Consider the following 11,737-nt stretch of genomic DNA (forward strand, 5'->3'; position numbering starts at 1 on the left):
TCAGTGGAAGTTCAGTGTCCCTAACAGGATGAGACGTACAGAGTCACAAAAACAAAATGGAGGCTGGAGCTGTGTCAGGGGAAATCACAAATGGCCTTGCCTGCCAATTTGTAGACTGTAACAGTTGCTTTTGTCTACTCAGCACGTTGGCTGCTTCTCCTGCAATCTTCCCCATCCCTCTTCCCACGCCAATACACACAGATTTCCTTTGGGGAGCAACTTGTTCTCCACTCAGGTGAAGGGATTTGGGTGAGACTACTAGTCACATTAGTCCTTCTCCCCAGTGACAGGGAAAGCCTTGCTCCAGGTCTGACCATCAACGTAGACATTCCTATGATCATGGCAATGGGTCTAAGATGAGCCTGTGAGTTAGTCCATACCTGTCAGAGTCCTTCCCAAGGATTTTTAAAATTTAGAACTGGCTCAGAGTTGTAGATTCTAGTGGTCATTATCTGCCCCCCAGAATTTTAGTATTTTTTATTTTTTAAGATTTTATTTATTTATTTGACAGAGAGAGAGAGATCACAAGCAGGCAGACCAGCAGGCAGGCAGGCAGAGGGAGAGAAAGAAGCAGGCTCCCTGCTGAGCTCGGAGCCCGGTGCGGGGCTTGATCCCAGGATGCCGTGATCATGACCTGAGCCGAAGGCAGACGCTTAACTGACTGAGCCACCCAGGCACCCCCATCATAGCCCTTTAAAAATATCAACAGGGGCACCTGGCTAGTTCAGTTGAGAGAACATGTGACTCGTGATCTCAGGGGTCATGGGTTCGAGCCCCACATTAAGCGTAGTGATTATATTAAAAAAACTTAAAAAAAAATATCAACAGCAGCTATCATTTATTGAATGCTTACTAACAGGACAGGCACTGTGCAAAGCAGCAAACAATTTTAACCCCCAAAACAACCAATAAAATACATACGATTATCTTCAGTTTAAAGATAAGATTTAGAGAGACCCATTGAACTTACTGAGTTCTCAAAAGCACAAAGGGTAGTTCTCTGGAACTCCATCACTCTGTCAGTGAACCAAATGTGTCAAGGGGACTAGTAAAATAAGAGCAACAAAAAAAGAGAAAAAAAATTAATACAGTTTGAAATTTGATATTCAAAAATATAAAATCATTAAAGTAGTCATCACAGGGAAACATTTATTTATTAGCCTCTTTCACAACCTATTTTCAGCTGAGTGTTTTATTAACTTTAAGCTACCTTTTGCAGGGGACAGAAGAGCAGGTGGCACCCTACTCCCTCATCATTGGTGAGGACCTGTAAGAGCCTCACTCCAGCCCATGGAGCTGGGGTTCAGCTCAGAGATCACTCTAAAGCCTGTGCTGAAAACAAAGATTATTGGGACCCAACTTAGAGAGCAATTCAATAAATTAAATCGATAGTGTCAAAAACATTCATAGTTCTTAATCCATTAAATTAAATATTGTGACAAATTGCAAAAACATTAATAAATGTGTTAAAGGCAGAGTTCCTTATAATAATAAAAAATTAGAAATTAATACAAATGTTTAACCATATGGGCCTTGTTAAATCAATTATGTAATGCAATCATTGAAAATAATCTTTATGAGGACTTTAAAGTGGGAAACTAATTGTATTATAGCATGTCAAGTGGAGAGAAAACAACACATAAAACTGTAATAGAACTATGGTAGTCATAACTGTAAAAAAGGAAATTTTAAATGTGTAGAAAAAAGATGGAAAAGAAACACACTTAAAAATGTTAACAGAGGGGCGCCTGGGTGGTTCAGTTGGTTAAGCATCTTCCTTCAGCTCAGGTCATGATCCCAGGGTCCTGGGATCGAGCCCCATGTCGGGCTCCCTGCTTCTCCCTCTCCCTCTCCCCTTGCTTGTGTTCCCTCTCTTGCTGTCTCCCTCTCTCTGTCAAATAAATAAATAAAATCTTTAAAAAAAATGTTAACAGAGACTGGATTTTGGTAAAATGAGTGATTTTCTCCAATTTCTTATATTTTTTGTAATTAGAATTTTCTCTAATGAGTCTTACTTCTAGAATAGAAATAATCTTAATAATATTTATTTTGAGAGGTGCCTGGGCAGCTCGGTCAGGTAAGTATTCAATTCTTGATTTCAGCTCAGGTCATGATCTCAGGGTTGTGAGATCGAGCCCTGCATTGGGCTCTATGCTGGGTGTGGAACCTACTTAAGATTCTCTTTCTCCCAACTCATTTTAGACCCAAACACACCTCCAGATTGAAAGTGATGGGGTAAACTGTCAAAAAAAAAAAAGAAAGTGATGGGGTGGAGAACGATTTACCATGCTAATGGACGCCAAAAGAAAGGTGGAGCGGCCATCCCTATATCAGACAAACTAGATTTTAAACCAAAGACTATAATAAGAGATGAAGAAGGACACTATATCATAATAAAGGGGTCTAAAGAAGATCTAACAATTATAAATATTTATGCCCCTAACTTGGGAGCAGCCAAATATATAAATCAAGTAATAACAAAATAAAAGAAACTCATTGATAATAATACAGTAATAGTACCAGACTTTAACACCTCACTCACAGCAATGGACAGATCATCTAAGCAGAAGATCAACAAGGAAATAAGGGCTTTGAATGACACACTGGACCAGATATCCTTAAGAGATATATAACCATGAGAGACTATGGACCTGAGAAACAAACAGGGTTTTAGAGGGTAGGGGGGAGGGGGGATTGGTTAGCCCGGTGATGGGTATTAAGGAGGGCACGTACTGCATGGAGCACTGGGTGTTATACGAAAACAATGGATCATGGATCACTACATCAAAAACTAATGATGTAATGTATGGTGACTAACATAACATAATAAAATTAAAAAAAAAAAAAGAGATACATACACAGCATTTCATCCTAAAGCATCAGAATACACATTCCTTTCAAGTGCACATGGAACATTATCCAGAATAGGTCACATACTGGGTCACAAATCAGGATTCAACTGGTACAAAAGATTGAGATCATACCATGCATATTTTCAGACCACAATTCTATGAAACTTGAAGTCAACCACAAGAAGAAATTTGGAAGGACCACAAATACATGGAGGTTAAAAAACATCCTACTAAAGAATGAATGGGTCAACCAGGAAATTAAAGAAGAATTAAAAAATACATGGGAGGAAATGAAAATGAAAACATGAGGGCACCTGAGTGGCTCAGTCAGTTAAGCATCTGCCTTCCGCTCAGGTCATAATCCCAGGGTCCTGGGATAGAGTCCCATATCGGGCTTCTTGCTCAGCTTCTCCCTCTCTCTCTTCCCCTCCCCCCACCTGTTCTCTCTCTCAGATAAATAAATAAAATCTTAAAAAAAAAAAAAAAAGGGAGCGCCTGGGTGGCTCAGTTGGTTAAGCATCTGCCTTTGGCTCAGGTCATGATCCTGGGGTCCTGGGATCAAGCCCCACATTGGGCTCCCTGCTCAGCGGGGAGTCTCTATCTCTCTCCCTCTGCCCCTCCCCACTGCTCATTTTCTCTCTCTCAAATAAATAAATAAAATCTTTAAAAATAAATAAATAAAAATTAAAAAAAAAAAAGACCACAGCAAATATCATCCTCAACATCCTCAACAAGGGAAAACCTGAGAGCTTTTCCCCTAAGATCAGGAACATGACAGGGATGTCCACTCTCACCATTGTTGTTCAACATAGTACTAGAAGTCCTAGCCTCAGCAATTACACAACAAAGAGAAATAAAAGACATCCAAATTGGCAAAGAAGAAGTCAAACTTTCATTCTTCACAGACAACATGATACTCTAAGTAGAAAACCTGAAAGAGTCCACCAAAAAAATTGCTAGAACTGATACAGAAATTCAGCAAAGTGGCAGGATATAAAATCAACACAGCGAAGTCTGTTGCATTTCTATCCACTAACAAAGAAGGAGCAGAAAGAGAAATCAAGGAATCGATCCTATTCATGATTGCACCCCAAACCATAAGATAGCTAGGAATAAACCTAACCAAAGAGGTAAGGGATCTATACTCTGAAAATATAGAACACTTATGAAAGAAATTGAAGAAGAGACAAAGAAATGGAAAAACATTCCATGCTCATGGATTGGAAGAACAAACATTTTTAAAATGTCTATGCTACCCAAAGCAATCTGTACATTCAAAGCTGTCCCTATCAAAATACCACCAGCATTTTTCACAGAGCTGGAACAAAGAATTCTAAAATTTGTATGGAACCAGAAAAGTTCCCAAATAGCCAAAGTAATGTTGAAAAAGAAAACCAAAGCTGGAGGCATCACAATTCCAGACTTCAAGCTCTATTACAAAGCTGTAATCATCAAGACAGTATGATAGTGGTTCAAAAACAGACATATAGGTCAATGGAACAGCATAGAGAACTGAGAAATGGACCCTCAACTCTATGGTCAACTAATCATCAACAGAGCAGGAAAGAATGTCCAATGGAAAAAAGAGAGTCTCCTCAACAAATGGTGTTGGGAAAATTGGACAGCCACATGCAGCATAATGAAACTGGACCACTTTCTTACACCATGCACAAAAATAAACTCAAAATGGATGAAAGACCTAAATGTAAGACAGAATCCATCAAAATCCTAGAGGGGAACATAGGCAGCAACTTCTTTGACCTCGGTCGCAGCAACTTCTTTGACCTCGGTCGCAGCAACTTCTTGTTAGACACATCTCCAAGGGCAAGGGAAACAAAAGCAAAAATGAACTATTGGGACCTCATCAGGATAAAAAGCTTTTGCACAGCAAAGGAAATAATGAACAAAACTAAAAGGCAGAGGAGAAGATATTCACAAATGACATGTCAGATAAAGTGTTAGTATCCAAAATCTATAAAGAACTTAATCAAACTCAACACCCAAAAGACAAAAAATCTAGTCAAGAAATGGGCAGAAGACATGAACAGACATTTCTCCAAAGAAGACATACAGATGGCCAACAGACACATGCAAAGATGCTCAACATGACTCATCATCAGGCAAATGCAAATCAAAACCACAATGAAATATCACCTCACACTGGTTAGAATGGCTAAAATTAACTCAGGAAACAACAGATGTTGGTGAGAATGCAGAGAAAGGGGAGCCTTCTGAGAGTGCTGGTGGGAATGCAAGCTGGTATAGCCATTCTGGAAAACAGTATGGAGGTTCCTCAAAAAGTTGAAAATAGAACTACCCTACAGCCCAGCAATTGCACTACTAGGTATTTATCCAAAGGATATAAAAACAGTGATTCAAAGGGGCACATGCACCCCAATGTTTGTAACAGCAATGTCCACAATAGCTGAAATATGGAAAGACCCCAGATGTCCATCAAAGAAGAATGGATAAAGAAGATGTGGTGTACACACACACACACACACACACACACACACACACACACACACGATGGAATATTACTCAGCCATTTGCAATGACATGGATGGAACTAGAGGGTATTATGCTAAGTGAGATAAGCCAGTCAGAGAAAGACAAATACCATATGATTTCACTCATATGTAGAATATGTAGAATTTAAGAAACAAAACAGATGAATGTCGGGGAAGAGAAGGAAAAATAAAATTTAAAAAAAACAGGGAGGCAAACCATAAGAGACGCTTAACTATAAGAAAAAAACTGAGGGCTGCTGGAGGGGAGGTGGGTGGGGGGATGGGGTAATTGGGTGACAGGCATTAAGGAGGACACTTGAAGGAATGAGCACTGGTTATTATATGCACTGATGAATCACCAAATTCTACCCCTAAAACTAATAATACGCTCTCTGTTAACTATATTGAATTTAAATAAAAAATTTTTAAAAAGAAAAGATCAAAAACTAATGATGTAATGTATGGTGATTAACATAACAATAAAAAATTTTTTTTTAAAGTTAAGAAAAAAGAATAAAATGACTCTTCTATGGACTGCAAAAAAAAAAAAAAGAAAAGAAATAGCATGGAGCAGATAATAGCCTCTCAATTAAAAAAAAAAAAGAATCTCCCCTCTCCCTCTACCCCTACCCCTGCTCATGTGCACATGTGCACGTGCTGGCTCTCTCTTTTTCTGGGAAAAAAAAAAAGTTTCATTGGAGAAAATATTATTTAAAAAAAATAATATTTATTTTTTAAAAAGGTGTAACAGTCTTGGAAAAAGTCTTTATTTAGATAGTAAAAAATACTGAGGGATGAAGAGGCTTCACAGGAAGATATTATAATTGTAATTTCTCAGTGCTTAAGTCAAGGCTAAGAGGAAACACCCATGGCTTTTCTCTACTCACAGTTTTCCATTACAACCTGATGCCAAATTTTTGCCCCACTGTCAGCTCATGTGACTCAGTATTGGATTCAGGAAGCATGGTCATGGTAGACTTATTCAAAACATATATACTTAATGAAACATCTGGGTAGGTTACATACATTTCTGGATCACTAACCCCAGAAACATCCAGGTAGGTACAGAACTCTGATGCTTGAAGGAGCTAAATAGACAAAGAAAATACCATCATGGAATAAATCTACAAAGCTCATTATTATAATTTATTAAAACTTACTCCTTTGCTTTGGAAACACTTTCTTCTCTTGGTGTCTATATCACCCAGTGACCTCTCCTGGTTTTCCTCTGGTCGTCCCTGACTGTGCCTTCTATCTCCTTTGAGGCTATTCATTCAGCACTTCTCCAAAATGCACATGCCCACGTGTCTGTTCTAGGCCCTTTGCTCTCTCTCTCTCTCTGCACCCTCACCTGAACAACCTCATCTGCTCTATTGGTGCCTGCTCCCCTCTGTGTAGCAGTCATCCTCCGACAGCCCCTAAAAGCTACTACTTAATAACTTAGAAATGGGCTCAATATAGGGGCACCTGGGTGGCTCAGTCGTTAAGTGTCTGCCTTCGGCTCAGGTCATGATCCCAGGGTCCTGGGATCGAGCCCCGCATTGGGCTCCCTGCTCAGCGGGAAGCCTGCTTCTCCCTCTCCCTCTCCCCCTGCTTGTGTTCCTTCTCTCGCTATCTCTCTCTGTCAAATAGAAATCTTTAAAAAAAAAGAAAAAAGAAAAAAAGAAATGGGCTCAATATAAAAGCTCATTAGCCTTCATTTCTTAATAACATATAATTCTCAGAAATGGTTATCAAGGAACAAATGTCTAAACCAATATGTTATCCTTTGATCGCCTTTTCCACCAATTTCTCTGACCACTGATGTTTCTGTGTTGGGATGAATAGATCACCTCTTACTTTGAATGTGCTTCTTCTGAAGTTATTTCACCATAGCCTAAACAAATATCAATTTAATGTAGTACTTTAAAAAATTCATCTGAGAGATGCACAAGTTGAAGAAAGCACCCAGGAGGGGGTACAGCCACTCTATGTCTTCCCAGCTGGCCATGCCTCAGTGAGGGACCAGAAGGACACCTGCTGAGTAGGATGTCCACTGCTGGAATGAATTCATGTATAAATGGATACACTTATACATACAAACCACTTACAAGGAAACCACTTACAAGCAGATATGGTGCAAGGGAATGATAGAAGAATAGACTCCCTTAAATTAACTAACAGCTGCATGATTCTTTTTAGGATGGGAAGGTGGGTAGAATAACCCCCGAATTGTCCTTCCCAAACAAGCTCCACCTTTCCTTGTAAGTGGTTTAGGTCATGTTTGGTTCTCACTGCTTTGCATTGCACAAAGGCATTTGCGTTTTTATCCCATTAAATATTTGTTCCAAGGCCTGTCAGCCATTCTCCTTCTCCTTTCCCTCCCTCAAAGGTCACTCTTGACCGTAAAGCAATTCTCTCCCAACTGCACAAGCTCAGATAAGTGTTACGTCCCTACCTCCTACCCTTATTGTGCTTGCCCAGGAGGTAGCAGTCATTTTGGTTCAACAAATGTTTTTGAGTGCCAACCATTTGCAAGGAGCTGCACTAGGCACTGTGGAGTGCAAGTTAAATGGAACACGAATCTTCAAAAGTAAATCGCAATTCTTTTTTTTTTTCTTTTTTTTCTTTTTTTTTTTTTAAAGATTTATTTATTTATTTATTTGAGAGAGAATGAGAGACAGAGAGCATGAGAGGGAGGAGGGTCAGAGGGAGAAGCAGACTCCCCGCTAAGCAGGGAGCCCGATGCGGGACTCGATCCCGGGACTCCAGGATCATGACCTGAGCCGAAGGCAGTCGCTTAACCAACTGAGCCACCCAGGCGCCCCTCTTTTTTTTTTTCTTTTGTAAATCGCAATTCTGTCCCCTTCCTCTGACCTGAGCTCAGCCACTGAACCCAAATACAATTGCTTTGTGGCTAGAGCTCAGAGTCAAAACCAATCAGGGGCTGTTGCTGTTTATGTTGGTCTTTGTTGCAACCTTTATTGCAGACTTTAACTCATCAATAAAAACTTAGGTGTAAAAAACCTGAATTCAAAATGAGACATTCCAAATGCTCCCCAGCTATCCCAACTGAATATTTTACATATTCTTTGTTAGACCAAATACTCCTTCCACTCTCCCTTCCCATCTAGCAGCCTCCTCGGGCAATAACATGACTTAAAGGCACACAAAGTATTACTTTCACTAGACAATTGCTTTCTGTGGCACTAGTGAAAAAGATCGAGACACCCCCAAGATCATAGTTAGCCTATTATTTGTTTTCTCTTTCACAGCAAATTAGAGAGTTTGATGACCACTATTATTATTCTTCATTATTATCAAACACTGACACTGGTTTTAGCCTTTAGAGCAATTTTTTTTTCTCCAAGTTGCAAACAAAGGAGAGTAGACATTATTCTGCATTCATTAAAAATAGCCTTGCGTTTATCCTCCATGAATTTCATACTTAGTGCCTTGTGCAAGCCCCTCATAAATAGTAAATGCACAGAGCCTGTGCCATCCATTCAAGAGCCCTGAGTTCTGAGGAGCAAGGCAGACTGATCAGAGCTGTGAACTAACCCCCTTCCACATCACAGCAGCGCCATCTGCAGCGTGTGGCTGGACCCCCTCCAAGTACTCACCACCTCCTTTAGAACTTTTATGAGCCTGCTTTTTGAAAGCGTACTCATTCCATATGCAAAGACTTGGATGCATATGCACACCAACAGCCCGTACGCATGCAAAATGTGCAGATGGGCAAAGGAAAATGAAGCCAGGGGTTTGGCACTAAGACAAATTATTAACCCAGGGAATTCTTAAAAGCCACATAGGGGTCCTATGGAAAAACAGCCTCTCTTAGAAGTGATAATTGGAACTTAATTTTAGATTTCAAAAACTGTAGCTTAATAAAAGTGTAAGAACAGCTTTTACAACTTCAGTTTTTTTGTTTTTTTGTTTTTGTTTTGTTTTGTTTGGCATTGTTCCCTTGGAAAACAAACATCTGAAATGTTGCAGAATTTCAACCAGCAGCGCCATCACCAGATTTGATCTTTTTCTCCACGGCTTCCTACCACATACAAACGACGTCATTCTGAGCAGATATGGTGCAAGGGAATGATAGAAGAATAGACTCCCTTAAATTAACTAACAGCTGCATGATTCTTTTTAGGATGGGAAGGTGGGTAGAATTTGGGGGCAACTACTGTGCAATAAATTATAATGCATAATAATTTATAAATTATAAATTATAATGCATGTGCAAATATTTAATATGCCCACGATATTTATAAATACAGACTAGATCTTGCAACAGGTTAAGATCATTTATTTTAGACTAGTTTATAGATTTAAAACACTTAAGATTTTCAGACCATATTTAGGTCTAAGGGTTCCAGAATTAGAGTCAGCATTTCTCTTTTTTTATCTTCCCTTTTTTTATTGAGATATAATTAATATATAATATCATGTGAATTTCAGCTGTACAACATAATGATTTGACAAATGTATACTTGCAAAACGATCACCACGGTAAGTTAACATCCATCAACTCACAGAGTTATAAGAACTTTTAAGATCTCCTCTCTCAGCAACTTTCAAATATACAACACAGTATTGTTAACTATTAGAGTCAGCATTTCTAAATGAAGATATATGCAATTTATTCTATTCTCCCCAAAGAATTCACTTGGAATCAACTCAGCAGACCCACTTATTTGTGAGGTGCTGGACTGCAATAAGGAGAATCCACCTCCTCCACAACACGTCAGCTTGTCCCCTCAAGTCATCTATGAATAGTCATAACTCAAGTGGTCCTTATACAGAATATCAAGAGCCTTCCACATACCCATGCATTTTTCTGTTTCTATGGCAATGATCAATATTCTTCCTTGGAAGAAATGAGGCATCGGAAGGCAGAGAGGGAGTAGAGGGTGCAGAGGCCAGACGACGCTGCTAGAGGCATGAATGAGGGTGTCAGAGAAAGGAGGTGGCAAGTCAAATTTGACAGTGAATGAGGACAGATGGGGGTAGCTGGAGGGATTGTTAAGTTAGACCAGTGTTTCTCAATCCTGCTTGCACAATGGAATCACCTGGAGAGCTCTAAAAACATTCTGACACCTGGGCCCCACCCCTGCCACTTCCGACTTGTTATGAGGTGCAGCCTGGGCACCGTAAAGTTTTTACAGCTCCCCAGGTGATTCTAATGAATTGCCAGCACTGAGAACAATTGGGATAGAGAAATAATGTCTCTTAAAGATGGCAGCAAGTTAAGCACCTATACATGCTGAAGAATGGCGCTATAGAAGAGAAGCCACTGACGCCACATAAGGAGGCAGAGGTGATGATAACTGACATCCCGGGAGGGAGGTGAGGATGGACTCAGCAAGGTAGAAGATGAGCTTAGAAATAAGAAGTACTTCTTTCATTATGGCAAGAGAAAGGGAGAAGCAGAGGGTTGTGGATGGAGTCAGGGTTGAGGTTCTGCTGGCAGCATGGCAAGGGGGCAGGCTTCTCATGAGCCTGTGTTCTCTGTAAATCAGAGGAAAGAGAGTGGGGGTGGCGAGCTTAGCATTTGGAGAATGGAAAGGACTCGGCAATGCTGGGTGCCTAGTTCATTGGAGGAGCTGAACTTACAGTGTCAGCGATATGTCAGGCTGATGGTTCTCAGCAGAACATTAAGAAACGTGAAAAGAGTACTTGCCTCAGCATGAGGTTTACATTCTTCATACCATGTTGTTAGAAGGATTCAAAGTTGAGCAGCTCTGGGAAGCACTGGGGCGGGGGGGGGGGGGGGGGGGGCGGTGCATAGTTGCAAATTAACCAATGAAATCCCTTGTAAAGACCTCCTCTAAATCCAAAACAAATCAAACAAAAACTTCCATTGCTATAAAAACATTAACACTAAAGAGACTATTAAATGCATTCTACATATTTTATACATAAATTCTCTATACTCTTACCACTGTTTGCTTCCTAAAAATGTTGCAGGATCGCCCTCCCCATATTTGCAGTGAGATGTTTACAGATGTGTTCCACAGCCTGAGATTCTCCCCATTTCCCACAGTCGTCTAGTCCCACACTGACTGCCTTTCTGGTTTTATAATCGACTGACTCGGTATTTGTGAAGGCGCAATCTGAACATTCTGGGAAGTTGTGAGAAAAAGTTGCAAGGAATGGAGGGATTTCCCAGGAAGTAGGAATGTTAGTGCTAAAACTTGGGGTCCCAGGCAATCGGGGAGGGCTGGTCACTCTGCTGCTCTCTCCCTCACAACAATCCCTGACCCTTTTATTGGTGACAAATGCTTGCTCTCACATGGCCTGAGAGACTAGCAGAGTGCCAGGCTCAAGGTGGGAAGTCAATATGGTGGAAGGAGACACCAGGACTCATTTGATGACCACAGATTCTTCTGTTAGCTT

Source organism: Phoca vitulina, unplaced genomic scaffold (assembly GCF_004348235.1).
Source record: "Phoca vitulina isolate PV1807 unplaced genomic scaffold, GSC_HSeal_1.0 scaffold10, whole genome shotgun sequence".
Lineage (NCBI taxonomy): Eukaryota > Metazoa > Chordata > Mammalia > Carnivora > Phocidae > Phoca > Phoca vitulina.